At 34.6% G+C, this 19,773-nt stretch overlaps 1 protein-coding gene across 2 annotated transcripts in view; it reads right to left on the reverse strand.

Moving 5' to 3' along the window:
• The window catches only part of LOC118185305 (dopamine D2-like receptor), an 865,565-nt gene that overhangs the window by 513,513 nt on the left and 332,279 nt on the right, over window positions 1-19,773 (reverse strand). The window lies entirely within an intron of this gene.

Below are 19,773 nucleotides of genomic sequence, written 5' to 3' on the forward strand. Positions count from 1 at the left end.
TTGCAATATAGATAATGCAAGTTTAATAGCCAGTGAAAGTGAAACTTCACACCTCAATTTCTTATTCATCTTAACCCGTGTTCCTCAATTTCCTGTACACGTGGCGCAGGAGGAAAATCTCGGCCAGGTCCGGTACATCACAAAGGGGGGTATTCTCGCCAACTGGTTCCGACGCCAAATCCCTTGGCGAATTTTCCCTTTTCTTTCTAGGGACGTAGAAGACAAACTGGGTTACATTACGTCTATGGAGCCTTTCCTTCTTTACATAGACGTTCTTTGAAGGGACTCCACAACCGGTTTTTTTCCCTCTTTCTTCTGCGTCTGGAGTTCGGACGTGAAGGACGGGCCAAAGAATCTTTAAGGAGAAGAAGTAAAGGTTCCCCGAGGCAAATGTGGCTCCGTCAGACCGAAGAGACACATTATGTATATCCCTGAAGCTTACTTTAAAGGGGCAAACGATCCCAAAGCTATCCACTCTCCGTACCTCACTGCGCATGTGCGAAATAACATCAGGAGGCAACAAAGCAGCATGCCGTCGGCCATATTAACAATCTTTTACCACGTTGTTCGAAAAGGTTGTTTGTTGTTGTAGTCAGAGATACTTGGTTTTAGTTATGTGAAATTCTTTTAAAGACTTTTTAAATGTAATGCTGTAAGTGAAATGGTTTTGGGTATTGGGTGAAAACTTTGCTCTTGGTTTTCACAATGGTAATTCCAAATAATTGTCTAAAAGCTTTCATGGTAATTTGTTTTTAAAGTTGTTGTCGGATAATTATAATGTATTTCAGTGTTTTCAATTTATTTAGGGGTGCCTTTAATTGTCTTTAATTATTTTTTCTGTTTCAGTTAGTTATTGCAAATTTTGCTTTTAAAATTTCACTGTAAAATTTTAACTATGAATTCATAAAAATTTATTACGTTTTGTATGGCATGTGTTTTCCCCCCTTTTTAAGTTTACAGAAGAAAAGAATTAAGAAATTTATTTCATTTAAATTTTGTCTTCGTATGGCTCGCTGTTTAAATTCAAAGTAAAAATTGGATAGGATTTGTATATTTCGCCCAAAATTCCAACTAACATCCTTTTGCTCATAAAACTCCAGAAATGTATGAAAATAAAACTTGAGTTATTTCAAAGTAAAAAATTTACTATCTCCTCGAACTGCGCTGTTTAAATTTCACCCTGCGCTGGTGTTTCACTGCATAGCCGTGGCTCTTCGGTACAGCGGCGCAGAGGTGAAACAGGTTTACATTGCGTCTATGGAAGCTTTCATTCTTCTCCTTAGAGATTCTTTGGACGGGCTTTTGCCCTGTTCCTTTCCTGTCAGCTTGCTGATAATGTTACTTTTTTCTTCGACTGCTGCTTGGGAAAAGACATGCGAATCCTGACGAACTACGAAGTCAAATTGCTGATGATTTTTAAGATGTTGTAACTTTATGTTCGAACAAGACAGCTGCTTTAAAATTCTACTTGCAAGGAGAAGTGCATGAAAGATTGCTTCGCTGGAATTATATTGTATCGACCACGTGGTCCGTGGAATGTGTGATAATGTTGACGAGCGTTTTCTATCATGTCTAAAATAATGAATATAGTTTTCGATTGAATAGGCATCCTTCAAAATTATTTGCAGTTCTGCTCTCGCAAGACTTGTGTTGAGGTGTGTGTGCTCGCAAGACTAGATTGTGTTGAGGATAACAGATTGGCTTGATCTTGTGTACTCGACGGCAGTGTATGTGTATTTTGACGTGTCATATGTATGTCACGATACCGTAGATCTGGCAGTACTAATGAGTGTTATTCAGTGTGTGACATTTTATTAATTAGGCCCGTTTCCATTTACATTTCATAATATTTATTCAAGTAAATAGTGATCCTCAGAAATAAAAAAAATAAAGAAAGGTTTTTCACATGTACTCATTTTTTCTCGTCTTTCAGCTCCTGGTTTCTGATTCTGGGAAAGTTTCTAACAAAATGTTTCTTTCCTTAAGTCACACATCTCATCTCACATTCATATGTATCATCGGGTTATTGCGGTACTCAGGTTATAATACTTTGAACTTATTCTAACAGCTGTTTCGCATTGTAAAAAGACGACGATACCTAGAGCCATCAAATTATGTAATCCTCCACCTGAACATGGGTACTACATTAGGTCTAATTGCCAATCTTTCTGTGTTTCTCCTCTCACAATTCTTTCTTAGATCTATATATTGGCTAAAAGCAATTAAATCCCGATTGAATCATTTTTGGAATTATTCATTTACTGTCAGCTTTGTAATTTAAATTTCTCATAGCAAATAATCCTATTTAAAGCAATTTGACTGACGTGGCACTAAAACCTAAATGTCAAATTCTGTAAAAACAAAATAAATACCAGTAGCATAACTTCATTGTTTTTAAAAAAATCATCTTTAATAATTTCTTCCTCTCCACCATAGTTTTTAGCTAGTTGCGGATAACGAGCGGTCCCAGAAGGGTGGTTTTGTTTATTAGTGAAGGCAAAGCAAATGAAGATTATCTACCCAAAGTTCGGGTGTCTTTCGTGCAAACATTCATAAGACAAATTGTCTCATATTTACGTTACACATAAAGAAAATGATTTTGAAAGAAAAAATAGGCTATAAAAGAGATAAAAATGTAAGGTTTTAATTAACAGGAAAGCAGTATTTTTTAAGTTGTTTAGTTTTTAATTCAGATTAAAATCATTTACCATTAATCAAGAATAAAACGATGGATTTCAAATCATTGCAAAAAAGCATTTTTTCAATAAATCAGGTAATTTATATATATGCTTTTTCTCATTGAGCTCAGCTGCTTCATATATTAATATATCATATAATTAAAGTGGTCTCAGGAATCTGGAAATGAAGCTGCAGTATTGGAGTAAAATAAACTTAAAGCATCTAAAGTCAATATTAGATTGGAATTAAAACAAAACAATACCCTAAGAATATTAATAATTGCAAATTTATGTAAGAGGTATAACACAATATTAAAACAAATCAAACTTAAAATAAGAATTAATAGTAGAACAAACTCGAAAAATAAAAATGCGAAAGGGGAAATATGCAAATAATAAACATACACTGGTGTGCAAAAATTAAGGACGAGACGGTTTTTACAATATAACTTTGTACAAAACCTTTCCAAATCAACACATTTAATACCGTAAGATCCCCAATACGTAAGGACATGAGTAATGTAAGCAACACTTACTAAAAGAGAAATCAGAGGGATAAAAAGAAGCTTTATTGAAAAGGTAGCATGGAGCGGAATGCGACTGAAGGCCGAAACATCCCTGTGATGGGTGTCCAGCAAGAAACATCCCGTCTTTAATAGGGGATATGATCTCCCCTGACTCCTAGGCAGGTTTCACAGCGTCTGCCCATGCTGAGAATGAGGGTGTTAATGAGTTGTTGAGGCACTGCTACCCATTCGTCTTGCAGCGCCAATCGAAGCTCCGGAATCGTTACTGGTGGTAAGGTACGAGCTGCCAAGCGGCTGCCTAGAAAATACCATACACGCTCGATGGGATTGAGATCCGGAGATCGTGCCGGACAATCCATACCTTCAATATCCTCATTCTCTAAGAGCTGTTCGGCAGTTACTGTGCGATGACATGGTACATTGTCGTCCATGAAAAGGAACTGCGGACCCAAAGCGCCTCTAAAAAGACGCACATATGGAAGAAGAATCTCGTTACAATAACGGGACCCGTTGACTGAACCTGCGTCGAAGATGTGAAGGTTTGTACGACTACCAAGCATGATGCCTCCCCAAACGAGAACACCGCCACCTCCATACCTGTCCCTTTCAATGATGTTCGAGGGATGATTGCGGCTTCCTCGCTCTCTCCAGATGAGTATGCGATGAGAATCACTACTCAGACTGAATCTGCTCTCATCTGTAAAGAGTACTCGTCCCCATTCATTGTCTGTCCAGTTCCGGTGTTCCCGGCACCACAGAGAACGCCTTCTCTGATGGGCAGGCGTTAGAGGTACATACCGTACAGGGCGTCGTACAAACAGACCACCACCGTGCAGTCTTCTGGCCACGGTAAAACGCGATATCGGTTGTCCAGTCGCCTGTGTCGTGTGTCTAGCGATTTCTCCCGCTGTCTGCCGCCTGTTTCTTCTGGCCTGTAAGGCAATATACCGTCATCTACGGGTGTGGTTCCTCGTGGACGACCACTACTAAACCCCCGGATAGCTGTTCCTGTAGATTGAAATTGTCTCCGATGTCGTGAAACGATGCTGTCGTGAAACGATATTGTGAAACGAAAGTCTTGAAACGATGCTGTGAGCAATTCCGAACTCTGCAGCCACACTTGTCACACTGCAGCCTTCGTCCAACTTCCCAATGATTCGACCTCGGGTGAAAGCATCCAGATGTCGTTTAACAGATTGATTATTCGCCATTTCTCGCTGAGGCAGCAACTCGGTGTGATTTTAACTGCTATACGGCGTGCAAGACTTCGTCCTTAATTTTTGCACACAAGTGTATAATAATTAATATCCTTTTAAAAGGAGCAATCTTCTTTTTTCAAAATGGGAATGTGATTAGACATCAAACACTTTGGGACCAATGCCGTAACTCATAAAATCCGATAGTTAATAACCTGGACCGAAATATGTAATTGTCTAAGTCCAGGGAAGAAACGTTTTCTTCATTATACTTAAGATTTTCATTTAAATTCTTCTTTTGGGTGAACATAAGTGTACTCAACTAGTCAATGTTGACTTGCATTTTCCATTTGTTAAAATGGGGCTCAGCTGCATAGTTTCGTAGAAGAAATTTTCTAAATCCCTAACCTTCATCAGATCATTCCTTTATCGAAACACACAACCCAGTTTCTTCTTAATATGAAACCAAGCTCCAAAACCGGAATAGTGGTTAATGACACTGAACTACCATACTGAAGGACCCGGCTTCGAATCCCGGAGACGGCAAGTATGTTTGGAAATGTTTAGTGCTTGTGCGGCATGGGGACACGAGAGCGAAATTAATATCTAATACTCTAAATATACTATCTAATACTCTAAATATCCTCTGGAGAGGTTGGTGCTAGAAGAAGAGAAAGAATGGGGTGTGGTAAGAAGGTGTTGGAGAGGAAGACGTGTGGGAGACTTCTTACTCTCACCTAGAGAAGAAGAGGTGTGGGAGACCCTCGAACTCTTCCCCCCGGGTGTCTCAAAATTGGGGAAGGGGCGGAATCCAGCTAAAGTCGGGCTGTTACCTATTTGGGGCTCAAGGCTTGCCAAGTCTTTGGCATGTCTTGGGGTTGTGTTGGTTTTGGAGAGCCTAAATGAGATTGGCAACAACAACAAAATGAAGCCAATGGTGCCAAAACCATCAATTTCTTTTTTTAGTATGAATACCCATTAATCAAGAGGCTGCAGTATTTCGGAACATCTTGCTGTGACTCTACATAACTTTGGTCATTGCAAAATTAATAATTGTACTCACAGTATGTGAAGTAATATTCCTGACTAATAACAGTTTTACGTTTTCAAGAGAAAGCGTTTTAAGATTTTTTATTTGGTTATGGTTACATTATTTTTTTGAGTTCACTTGTTTTTAATAGAAATGTTTTTCAAGATATAACATCTCAAATTATAATTTTTACACAATCTTTAGCTAGTTTTCTTTTCTTTTTTTATCACTAATGGAGATTCAGATTTTAGCGGTTTACGTAGAAGCTTTAATAGTGTATTATTATAAAAAGCACATAGGAAGGGGAAAAAAAGCATTTTTCGCTTTGCTATTTTAGATAAAATGGAACAATGGCGTGACAGCTTCTCTAAAAATGAAAGTGTCGAGACAAAAATGTTTCTACTTTCATCGGCGCAACCAGAAATTGTTCTTTTCTTTTCGTAATTTCATTGTTACATGCTTCTTTCGTATTATTTGGTGGCTCTTTCAAGAAAATACTGTAGTGCAAAAATTTCAAGAATTCCGAGCGGATTTTTATAGGATACTAGAAGTTTTATAAGAAATATTGTACAAACGACTTTTTCATACCTTTAAACACAGTTTTCTAAACGTAAATGTTTAAGGAATTTATGATTCAGGGAATTTGCAAAGCTATAGGGTTGCATTTTAGCATAGAAAGCCATTAAATTACATTTTTAAAATTTTATTTTGTGCATGTTTCATTTGCATTTACATCCACCAGAAAGCGTCATCTCTATTATTTAACAATGAAGCTTATGCATGGGTGTTCCTGATATTATGAAAAAAGAATCGTCAAATTTTGAACACGTGCACATTTTGAACACGTTTTCCTTAACCCGAACATGTGCATCACTTAGCCCAAATTTAGAATTCCCAATTTACTTGTAATTTATATTATGCAGACGTAAAGAATTTCTGAAAAAAAACTCAGCGATTCAAAATCATTGCATTACCACTTTGCAAGGCGTAAAATATCTATGTTTCATATTTAATCAGGAACTTCAGCGATGTTAAATGTACAAAGATGTAATCATTCGACAAAAATCCAAGGTATTTTGTCTTTTGAATTTTAAGCATTTAAAAAAAACCGTGACAACTAAAGATGTCACATTTTAAACACGCATAATCTTCCATTCGAACAAATGCATCTCACAGCTCTAACTTTGAATTTCAGATTTGTTTTTTTATTCATTTCATACGTTATGGTAATTTGAGGAACTTTTTATTAAAACCTCACAGATGTAGAAGCGTTGTGTTGCCACTCAGGAAAGCGTAAGGTGTTTACGTGGTTATTGTTGTTACTTGCATATTCACAAAGCCTACAGATCATTTCTCTAGGGTCTGCTTTCATTCGATGAAACATCTGCTTGGCGGTCATATTTGCAACGGCGAGTTATCGCCCTGTAGGCATGGTAATTAACGCCAAACAAACGGAAACAGCGTTTATTTTATACGATATTTTTTTAGTTTATGAATGAAAGCTTGGAGGAATTGTGTGAAATGTATTTTATATAACTTACTGATCTTATTAATAGTTTATTTGTATTTGAATTAAACTTTTAAAAGTACGTAATTGTTTTACAAGAGAAAGGTGTTTACATGGAGATAGTATATGCACTTTTTCATCATTTCTGTTAGAAAGAGCCTGTTGTGTAAATTTCCATAGCGCATTAATTTATACAAATAAAGGAATATTAAAAAAAATAAACCAAATGAAAACATTCAGTAAACATTTAAGGGCGTCGGATACCTATTCTTTTTTACCTAAATTATGAAAAGTAATTATTAACTAAAATTATATTTTATTCCATTATGCGCTATTTCTATTGAAACGCTTTTCGGGATCTTGGATCGTAATCTTGCTACTGGTACCTACTAAAAGAGTACAAACCAGCAAATAAAAATAAGAAAAATTAACAAAAATAGAGAAAATAAAGGCGTTTAATTTTTAACACCGCACCCAAACAAATAATGACGAAGTCATTCAATAAAGTTAAAATGAAAATAAACCCGTGTAGAGCAGAGTTTATGATAGCTACGAGCGGTGATAGAACCGGCGATGAAGAAGTCTGAGACTTTTTCCGCGCTCGTTACCTCCGAGCTGCGTTTTCTCCGGTGAGTTACGCAAAATTTTTGGTACACAGTGCTTTAGGCGATGAACCAAAAGTCGCCAAGCACTACGTTCTGTAACCCTACGTTTCCTGTTTTAACCAATCGGAGCAAATAGCAGTAGAAACGGTCTGTAGGCTTTGTGAATAAGCTTGTTACTTATGCTCATTTGTCTGACAGCAACATCAGCCCAAGCGCGCGAAATTCCTCGTTGCAAGCAGAGCAAGATACGTTGGCAACAGCTTTAAGCACCTTACAGGTGAGAGTGCAATTTAGCTCAGTACCGCCCCTAATTTTGATGGAAAAAATGGGCGTCAGATGTTTACAGTGGATGGACAAAAATATGGAAACACCTTGTGAAATGCATGTTTGAAAAGAAAGATTGATTTTAATGAAATATGTATGTGGCGCTGACGTTTTTGACTACTGACGCCACCTATACAACTTCTTAATGTGCTAAACAGTTCAGTTGTTGTCGGAGTACTGTTATGTGAGGTTGTCATTGCATTATGTCAGAGTTAACAGACTTCGAACTTGGGCAAATTGTTGGAGCACGTATGGTAGGTGCAAGGTAGCCGAGGTGTTTAATGTTTCAAGAGGTACTGTATCGAAGATTTATTCCGCATATTTGAAAAGCGGAAAAATACCATCTGCTAAATCACAGTGCGGATGAAAGTGTGTCCTGAGTGACCGTGACAGACGATCATTAAGGGCAATTGTGACGAAAAATAAGAAGACCACAGCTGCAAAAGTTACTGCTGAAATGAATGTTGTGTTACCGAACCCTGTGAGTACCAAAACAATTAGAAGGGAGGTTCATAAACAGAGAATTGCTGGCCGCTGCTGCAATTGAGAAGCCACTCATCAGTGATGCTAATGCCCGTAACAGGAAAAGGTGGTGTTTAAGTCATAAAGCCTGGACTATAGAGCAGTGGAAGCGAGTAATATGGTCTGACGAGTCTTCTTTCACATTGTTTCCCACTTCTGGCCGAGTTTACGTTTGGAGAACGCCATCTCAAGCCTATAATACAGACTGCTTGTTGCCAAGAGTGAAACATGGCGGGGGTTCTGTTATGGTTTGGGCAGCCATATCGTGGTTCTCTGCTAGCCCCATGATAACTGTGTCAGGGCACATGACTGCCAAGACTTATGTGAACATTTTGGCCGATCGAGTTCATCCCATGGTACATCCATTTGTTCCCCGATGGTGATGGTGTCTTCCAAGACGACAAAGCCCCTGTTCACACAGCTCACATTGTCCAGGACTGGTTTTCTGAGCACGAGGATAAGTTGTCCCATCTCCCCTGGCCACCACAGTCACCAGACCTAAATATTATCGAACCTTTGTGGTCTACATTGGAACGGAAAGTGCGTTCTCGTTATCCACCGCCAACATCGTTATCTGAACTTGCCGCCGTATTGTAGGAAGAATGGTATAATATTCCCTTGGCAAACATACAGGAACTGTATTTATTCATTCCGAGAAGACTGCAAGCTGTTTTGGATGCTAACGGGTTTCCTACACCATATTAAGCAAAGAAACATGTTTTGTTAAAGGTGTTTCCATATTTTTGTCCAACCTCTGTATGTTTCAAAGTTTAAAATCTTTATGTATCTACAAATATCTGTTCTTGGTGCTTCTGTGAACTAGCGTTTTGAGCGCTGATGTGAGCTGTGAACTAGTGTTACCACCCTGCAATCAGGTTGTTTTTTAGTTGTTATGATGAAAATCTCTGCCCTACTAAAAATGCCCCATAGAAACCAGTAAAACTTTTTATGGGTTTTTATTGACTTTTACTGGTTTCTGTTGGTCTCTGTGGGTTTTTTTACTGGTTTCAAAATGACCCATAGAAACCAGTAAAACTTTCTACTGGTACCTATAGAATTTTTGATGGTCTCTATTGACTTTTACTGGTTTCTATTGATCTCTGTGGGTTTTTCTTACTGGTATCAATTGACACCCATACAACCAACATTCAATGGCAGAACTTTGTACTGGTTTGTATAGGTTTATATTGACTTTTGCTGGTTTTCTTACTGGTATCAATATAATAATAAATCTTCTGTTGGTTTATATGGGTTTGTGCTACTTTTTTATCTGACGTTAATATACTTCTTGTAAACAATAAAATTAACAGAAATAATGATGAATATATATAATGAAAATATGATCTCTTTAAGACCACCAGAGTAACCTGTAAACGCAGGTGGTCGTTTTAGAGAGGGTTTTTACTAAATATGCTATTTTTTTTATTTAAATTTTTTTTCGGAAACAATAACAGTAATCATATACACCACACACAACGAGGTCTCTCCAAGGCGACCAGCCGCAAATAAAAATTCATCTTTTCAAGTGGTCGCCTTAGAGAGGTGATGCTCAATACCAATAGATACTCACGTTCTCAGAGATACGTTTATCTTTTAGAGGTGGTCGTCTTAGGGAGAGTGCATCTACGGAATGAAACTCTCTAAGGCGACCAGACGCACTTGCAGAATTTTCTTTGTGAATGGTCGCCTTACAGAGGGAATATTCAATACCAAAGTATACTTATGTTTTCAGAAATACTGGTTTCTTTCAGAGGCGGTCGTCTTAGGGAGGTGGTTTTTGCTACGAGTTGGTTCTCTGAATACACACACATAAGCACTTACATTTCTGATATTACAAATAAACACCGGTATCAACCAACATCTCTTTAACGCGAACAAGTTCATTCGCAATCGCAAAACTTTTCTCCCTGTTAACGCTGACGTGAAAAAAACAAAAAATTCCCCCTCCCTCTCCCACTCTCAGAAGTTTCCCAAACAAGCAATATGGCGCCGCTCTAGTTGTTGTTGTGTGATGGTGGTGTTATTTTCTTCGTGGTTGTAGTAATGCAATATATTATTTACTAGGATTTACTGTATTACAAATTTTACTATGTTTTACTGTTTAGAAATTAGTAATAAATAATAAAATACCAGCACTGACTATGAATATACCACTAAAGCCATGCACGTGTAATCGTGTCTAATGTTTGAGAGAACGTTGCTGATAACTGACTAGTTGTGAAATGGAGTTTCTGAGCGTGAAATTGATTTTCCATCTTTACTTTTATCCTGAAAAACAATGTGCTTAAAGACTGAAAAGTGATAATTTCAGGCTTGATAATTTGTTTCAGTGTGCAGATGCAGAAATGTAGTTTTTGCATTCTACTAAAACTGTATTTTGGAAAATTTATTTTTCTGATTACAGTTTAGAAATACTTTTTTAAAGCTTGTTCATGTAGATGCTTTATCATTTGAATATTATGTACTAATAAATTTGAGCATACCTTACTTAAAAATGATCTTGCATGATTCAATTTTGAATTTTTCGACTAATGTGATGTGGCCAAGCAAAAAGAATATTTTTTTATGTTTTAAAAAATGTACTAATTATATTTCACGAGCAAAAAAGGTAAGTTTTATTAATGAAATAAACATTGAAGTATTTAATGTGTTTATTACTTATTGAATGGGTTAGACAAGACATACAAGCTTAAGAAATCTTTTTTCCACTACTAAAATTATGTGAAAATTTAGATGATCATAGTAGCTTACATTGTTTTCTCTTTTTGGTCTAGTTTTCTTTACAAGTATGAGACTAGAACCACATTTTTACATTAAATATTTTGTGCTATTTTGTTAAAACACATATAATCATTTTTATGCATACTTTAATTTTTATTATTATTAGTTTGATGAAGAAAATTTCGAATGTGTTTTTCATAAATTGCTTTTGAAATAGAAGTAGATTTGTGAATAAGATTTATGTAATATTAAATGTTCTAGTCTTGGGAGTATAAAAAGTGAATTATTTATTTGAAAAAAATTACATTTAGTTGAAACCTCATATAGTGGTTATTTTCTTAAATGACCACCTCTGATAATGGCACATTTGTCAGGGCAATAGTTAAATAACATGTCTTAAAAATCATTCATAGTTTTGTCAGGCTACAGGAAACTCGCATTATCTCGAATTGTGGAGTTGATTGTTTTAGGAACGTTTTGCTGTATAATCAATTGACTTCGGTGTAGTAATTTTTACGTGGGTATGAATTTTGCAGAAGTAATTGGAAGTTTTTACGAGACATTTAAAACCAAAGCGTTTCAGATCATGAGTCTTATAAGGGCACTGTTATAGCATTGCTTTCAAATATGGTTAGAGTAATATTTAAACATTATTTTCGGAATCACTTCCACAGGGAATCCGGTTGTTGTCTGCGGATGAAAACCCATATAAATAAATCTTCTGTACAGCCTTATACAAATGCAGTTAAAATTACTGTCATTACAATTAAGCGAATATAGCCACATTTGTTTACAAAAAGTTATTATTGCTAAATACTGCACTATATCAATTTCATTTAGCATTGTAATTTCAGAAAATGCTCAGCATGAGGTACTTTTATATTATATAATCTACTGTCAAAAACAATAGCTACCTTTTCAGTACTTTAAATTTTACTACTGAGAATTTTTATGGTTCAAAATAATATTTCTATACATTATTTCAAGTATTTTTTCTACAATAGAAATCTAAATAACTTGCACCTAAAACACTGACTCAAATTTATTCCAATAATGCATCGCTTTAATTAAATTTATGTTCCCTTGAGATGATATATGAAAAACCTTGTGTAATAATAAATTATTAATATATATAGGTAAATAGTATTTTTATATATTTTTTCGAGTAAAGTGCAGAATCGCCCACTTATTTATTTGGCACTTTGTACAAAAGTAAAAGGAATTGGATTTTTGTCAATTTTCTTTTGACTTTTAAAGTGAAAATAGGTTGATGTGTACATGAATAAAGTCAAAGGAGTGCACAATGGCATTTTCGTGCAATTCTGAGATGTATTTTTAAGTGAAAATAGGTCGATGTGTACATGGATACCGAGTATGTGCAATTCTTAAAAACACGCCAAGCAGTGGGCAATTCTACACTTTCCCCATTTTTCTATAGTAATTTAGTTTCATTAAATTAGTTATTTAGTATAATTACGTGTATATGAGTATATTCATACTTATTCACATAGATGGAATTTTTACAGTACGAAAGTTTATCTTTTTTACATCAAGAACTACATATACTATAAATACCCATTATGTTATAGATTTTATATAAAATCTGTGGAAGATTATATAGAACTAAAAGTGAGATACGGAATAAAACATTATACGCTATGATATATTTTCTTAATTCCCGAACTGTGCGTTGAGAATTGGTATTTGTTGAAACTTGTAAATTTTTTTAAATTCATTTTGTTACAATATAATTTATTGTATTTTGGGTACTATTAAGTTTATTATATGTTATCTTCATGTTTCATTTATCTTTTGAGAGATACAGGTAACATTCAAATTAAATAGAAATAATAATATACAAAGAAGAAATAATAATATACAAACACTGTGTCGACCCCTTATTGTAATAAGGGGTCGACACAGTGTTTGTATATTATTATTTCTTCACTACATTATATTCTTGGATTCATCCTTTCTTCCACGCAAAACATCTATGTGCATGCATGTCATAATAAGCTGCAGAGTGTTACTATCATCGGTAAGCGAGCTTTAAGGGGATAGCAAGTATGCTAAATTTGAACTCTGTGTTAAGTTTCTAATTTGCAAGTCCCGTATTCTTTTTGCTTGCTTGTTAATAATGTTTCTCTTCCTGAAAATTTGGGTTTCTTCTAGTTTTGTTTTTTAATTTGGTTTAGTGCATTGCAGGTAACTTAAAATTTAAGCAGATGCTAGAAAGTACCATCCTTTGGCAATACATTTCTCATTAGGTATCAAATTGTTAAACAAGCTGATGTGATTAAATACAATTGTTTAATTTCCCAATTAAAGAACTGAAATACAAATATATGCAGTGAGGTACAGTACTATATGTATATATTTATAATGAAATCAATAATATATATACAGTCAAAGTAATGATTCGCAACCATCAAATGAAATCATATTATATATATATGTAATAGATCTGTAGTCGAATACAAGCAGCTGAATCCGTAATGAACAGCAAGAGTTTTGATAGCTTAGAGATGTTGAAACTCCAATCCACAATGAATAAGAAATTTGGCAGTCGAGGTAGATTTAATTCAACTTTTCTTTCAGCAAATATGTTGCAGCCACAAACAAGTTGGCACATTATTTATGCCTATTCCAAAAATTAACATTTTTGATAAATGTGTAGTAAGAAACAAGGAGCAGACAGACTGCAATCCAGCTAATACAAAGCGTAAAAAGCAAATGCGTTACGTTAAGGGTGAAATCTTAATTCAGACCGAGTTAATTTTGGTTCTCGATGCATTTTTACTCGTCTTTGATAGTTAATACTGCTGTAAAATTACTATTGGCTGTTTGAGTTTTAGTTTCTTTTACAACATCAAATTATGTAAGAGTCATATGACATGAATTAATCTCCAAATGATGCAGTGCAGAAAGATTACTGTTTTTAGAATAGAGAAGGAAAATTAATTTTACGCTGCTAATTTAATCTTTTGCATATTCCTTATTTTTCTTACATATATATATGTACATATATCATTCGATGGTTGTGAATCATGACTTTGGTTATTATCTTTCTATTCATTTTATTTTCAGAATTATATAAAGGTAGTTTAAAATTTTGTAAAGAGAATTTATACAAATATTTTGTAATATGTTTATAGATGTTGACGTGCATTAAGAAGGACGGGCTCGTAGGCTTCTAGATATTTTAAAATTTTTATTTATTCGCATTGAGTTTTATTTAAAATTACTTTACATGCTTTCTCCGCAATTTAGTTTTGTACATTTCATCAGTGCTAATTATGTACTTCTGCTGGTTTATGTTTTGATGGAAATTTGATTTACAGTTCTATTTTTGTGTATTGTTTTTTATAGGGATTCTGTATATGGATACCTGTTCTATGTATGGATACTCCACTATGGTATAATGCTATTGGTTCTGTTTATGGCTTTTGTGCAGCGATTTTTCCAAGAGGTACCTTTATTGGTCTGTGGATTTTTGTGTAGTGGTTTTTACAGGATTTGGCGTATAGGTGCCTGTATAGGTGTACATGCTTTTGTTTACTGGTTTTTACAAGGCATAGACCTACGGAATATCCATTTTTTTAATGGAAATTTGGCCAATGGATATGCATATAAAGTTTTGATTTTTGGCTATGGGTTTTTACTGGGATTTTGTTTATAGTGCCTACAGTTCTACAGAGATTTGGCCTACTCGTAACCGTACAATCGTACGGGTTTCCGTTTACAGGTTTTTTACGGGTATTTCGCCTACAGGTACCTATACAGCCGTGCAGGTTTCTTTCTATGGGTTTTTACGGGTATTCGGCGTATGGGTACCCGTACAAACGTACAGGTTTCTTTTTATGGGTTTTACGGGTATTTGGCCTACGGGTACCCATACAACCGTACGGGTTTCTTTCTATGGGTTTTTACGGGGATTTGGCCTACGGGTACCCGTACAACCGTACGGGTTTCTTTCTATGGGTTTTTACGGGGATTTGGCCTACGGGTACCCGTACAGTTGTACGGGTTTCTGTCTGTGGGTTTTTACGGGGATTTGGCCTACGGGTACCCGTAGGCCAATTCCCCGTAAAAAATTTTATGGGTTTCTACGGGGCATTTTTAGCAGGGTGCTTTCACATCAATACATGCATTTCGTTGCCAACTTCTTTTAATAACCATAACAATAATAATATTTTCTAAATCGTTAAGTTTGAATAAATTACCAGTCATTTAGTATATTTTTTCTTCATATAGTAATAATATATGCTTAGTTGTCGAAAATGAGAGTGTTAACAAGTAAAACATAGTGATGGTATTAACTTATTTCAACTATTTGGAAGGAATATATAATCGATGAAAGGTTTTTCAAATACATAAAATACTTGTTATGAACATTTTAGCATACCTAAAAAATATGCAACAATTTTTAATACGGGAATCTGCTCAGCTTACTAGGTCGCTAAACTACATATTACGCATATATCCCAGAATGTAAAATAATGTTTTAATGTTATATTACATCTTACATGTAATATGCCCTTGGAACATGAAATAGCATCAGCACCAGCTCCTCCAAAACCTTATGGACCTCTAAACTACGATCTGCCCTTTGTGTATTAATACCATCAGAAATCATTTTCATTAATCAGAAGTGATTATTTTACAGGCAAAATTTTAGGCAGTATTTTAATTTTCGTTATTTGATGTAAGCCTTCCTACACTGACGTAATCTTCATTTATATTACTTCTTCATTGTCAATCCCGTTAGCGTCTGAGGGGTTGAGACTGCTGGTTACTGGGTATTTAACACAGGTTCGGTTAAAGAGAAACTAGTTGGCATATTTGGTTGGTGTTGTGGTATTTTTAAAAAGTCTTCCAAAAAGGTATCACTTCCCTTAGAAAGAATTCTACCAGTGGCTGACCGGCCAAAGCGCCAAGTATTGATAGTTCGTTACGGGGTTCAATATTTGGCGAACGGGTTGGCTGCAAGGGCGTTTTCTTGGTTTTCCTCATGTCTGACTTGTATACGAGCCAGTTTCTCTAAGAAAGACCTCCACGAAGGCATCCCTCTATCCAGATAGCCATCAAGTGATTTGCCATAATTAAATAAACCCAACCAAACCCTTAGGCATATAACCTTTACGTGAATTTCCATATTTGATTATCCTAACCTAATCTTCAAAATCATGACTTAAATCCACTGTCAATTAAATCACAATAAAATGTTACTTTCGTAACTCGGATTTATTTTAACCTCTTCGTATGCCTCTATTCTAAGTGCTAAAATTCTTCCCACTATTATACTGCCTGTTTCTTTACATACGCAAGGTAAATGCCCGCAAAAGACGCTTACATTTATCATGAGCACTCCCTTAATTCATGGGCGTTTTCGTGGTTTTCCCCATATGTAACTGTATACGAGACTGTTTCCCTTGGAAAGTCCTCTACGAAGGCATCCCTCCCGTTAGGCAGATAGCCCTCAAGGATTTGCCATAATCATACATACACACTCCCTTAATTCACTGCTATAAATCTAGCATTACGAAATTTCTTACTAACAGGCTTCGGATAAAGACGTATTACCTTATTTTATTTTATTTGTTTATTTATTTATTTATTATTTTTTGGCAAATTTAAAACCTTTACAATTTTAAGGAACAACACTATATATATATATTTTTATATTGTCTATTTGTAATAAATATCATTCATAATAATATTCTGAAAAGCATTTGTTAATAAATAAGTAACTAACTATTAGTTCTTCTTCGCTGAATTAATAATCTAGCTTAAGCTACAGATGTATCAAAAGGAGTTCTAATTATTTAATGATAACACCAGAAAAATTTACAACACAAAATTTATAAGGAATTGATTTGAAACACAGTCTGAGGTTCTTCTAAAAGTAACATGCAACACAGAGTTTGAAGATATGCAAACTTTCTAACAAATGCTGCAGTGTTGGTCTAAATCACTGAACACTGCACAATTCTAATAACAAAATTGCATAACACCCTGGTTTAAACTTATTCTTACTCTAAAGATGATCATAAAATCATGCTCAGCCAAGTACGAGTGCACTAGACGACCATTATTTTCCCCAAAAGCGAGGAGTACTTTCTCAAACAGAAATCTATTTCATTAGGATTCAGCAAAATTCGTGATTAAAAACTTGCAGTGCTCAACATTTGCATAACTCAACTTTGCATAAAAGCTTTTCAGTGCATACATTACTTTAATGTATCTCAAAGATAAAATTTAAATCCAACTGTTAGGACATTAACATAATCCTCATAAATTTAAGTCCTGTCTTATTTTGCACAGCACTATCCAGAATGTACCAGAGTTGTAAATTTAATGCATTTCAGAAAAAAAAAAAATATTTGAAAACATTTGAATTTGTGTAGAATTCAAGAAGATCGTTTTCAGAAATTTCAAACTACCAAATATTCTAACTACTTAAGGCTGATGAAGAATAAAATATAAAATGTTATCTCAGTTTTCATTCGAAAGAAGCTTGCACCTCTCTAAAGCGAGAAGTTTTATGCTAATACTTTGTACTACAGGGAAACTGTGCAAATTTCTGCTTAAATTGTAACATATGTCATGGTAGGAGGATTCACAGTGCACTGGGTAGACCTATTCGTCTGCCTTGCTAATGCAGAGGTCGTTTGATTCCATAATAAGGTAGTTGTTATGAATGATACACATCTGATATTTCATTTATATATCATTTCTTCCTAACTATTGAATTTATTTACTTTAGACAAAATTATAAAATATTCATCATTATTTCAGGAAATAATCTGAAGTGTTGCACTTCCTTTAAAATGTCATTCAGAATATTCGTGGCTTCTGCCAAGAACGTCATTTTAATAAGGAAAAAATCTCAAACCAATTTTCGTTTGAAACATATTTCTAAATTTATAATTATTAGATATTTAGATGTTCTAAATGACACATTTTGTATTATTTACATATTTCATTTATATTTAAAGGTTCCAAAATTGAAACAATTCAGTTCTTTAAAAGATGTCTCATTCATATATTCATGATAGATTCACAGTGCACTGGGTAGACCTATTCGTCTGCCTTGCTAATGCAGAGGTCGTTTGATTCTATAATAAGGTTCCATAATACGTTTAATACATGACTCTTAAATTAATATTTTAAATATAACTTTTAATGATTAAATGAATCTTAGCTACGAATCGCAAATATTTTTCTTCGGTTTAAATTATTTATTTTTATACAAGAGAGGAACTTATCGAAAGTCTCAAAAACGTTCGATAGATACATTTTAATGTTTAGAAGGCTAGCAGTTTGATTATCAAATATTACTACTTACTACATTATGTCAGGTATAAACATAAGGAAATTAGGTACATGTCATACGGCTCAGCAACTAAAAGCACTTTTATCAATAAATTTTTAAAATAAAATTATTTATACACGTATAAAATGTGTGCCAATTTTCTTACTGAAAAAGGCAGAAAGGAAGAATTGGCTGTATTAAAAAAAAGTAAGGGAGAGAATAACATGATTATTTTAAACTGTTCCAGAAAGCTATTACTGGATGAGTATTAATTGTTTATATTTTCGTAAAAGCTTGGAAAACGTGAAATTTGCATATGAGATAACGTGTTTTTAGAGAAGTCTACTGGCATAGTCGTCGGCTGCTATAGTCTTGAGCTCGAAATCGAATCGCAGAGAAGGCATGGGTATTTGTAAGCGTATATTTAATATTTTTATGTCGTGGGTATATTTCAAATAATTTGAAGCCAACGTCCAAGAGTAGAAAATCGTTGGATCTGTTGCTGGGATGTTTTTCTTCATGCTTGCGAGAAAGCTGCCCATTCTTGCGAGTGTAATTCAGTTGACTGCCCCTTGGTTTGCATCCTGTATAACATTCCCGGCAACTCTGAATCATAAATAGATTAGGCAGTTTCTGTTGAAAATTTTAATAGCACTGCATTTGGGTGTCGGACGAAGGAGGACGTAAAGAAGTGTCAATGTCCAAAAAACACTGGGAAACGGTTCTTATAATAACTATAACTGATAAATGTCCGAAATTCCGTAGCAAAATATTACAATGAATTAATTAATGTTAAAAAATGTTAACATTTATCTCGTAATGGGAAGCTGGTTTAGTTACCTAGCCTTTTTTCGCCGTTTTTCAATAAATAATAATGAAAGATTTGAACCATCGGCAGCAAATATCATACGACAATTGAGTTTTTTTTTTTAATTATTCAAGATAAAAGGTTCTGTTAGAATGTTTTAGAACTGATGTGTTTAAACTCAATTAATAATAAATAATTTAATTAAAAATCAACTCAATTAAAAATAAAAGACTTCGGGCCCACGTATTTATAAACAGAATAAGTCAAACAAAATGGAATCTTATTACGAATATTATCTTAATACGAATATTTGGCTCTGATGGAGAAAATGATCCTTTATAGTTTATTAAAAATTCGATATGGAAGTTTTTCATTTCCACGCATCGAAGGATTTAAAAAAAAATTCTATCAGAAGCTGTTTGAAGCACTGTTTGAGAAAAAAAATTGAAGCATTACATTGGGTCATATTACGCTACGAACTACTTGTAATCCGCTGCTTAGACGAGTTTCACCACAGTAACAACATTGCCCTACCTTACA

The sequence above is a fragment of the Stegodyphus dumicola genome, chromosome 1 (assembly GCF_044657685.1).
Source record: "Stegodyphus dumicola isolate Sdum_Otavi_A_Nest chromosome 1, ASM4465768v1".
Classification (NCBI taxonomy): Eukaryota; Metazoa; Arthropoda; class Arachnida; order Araneae; family Eresidae; genus Stegodyphus; species Stegodyphus dumicola.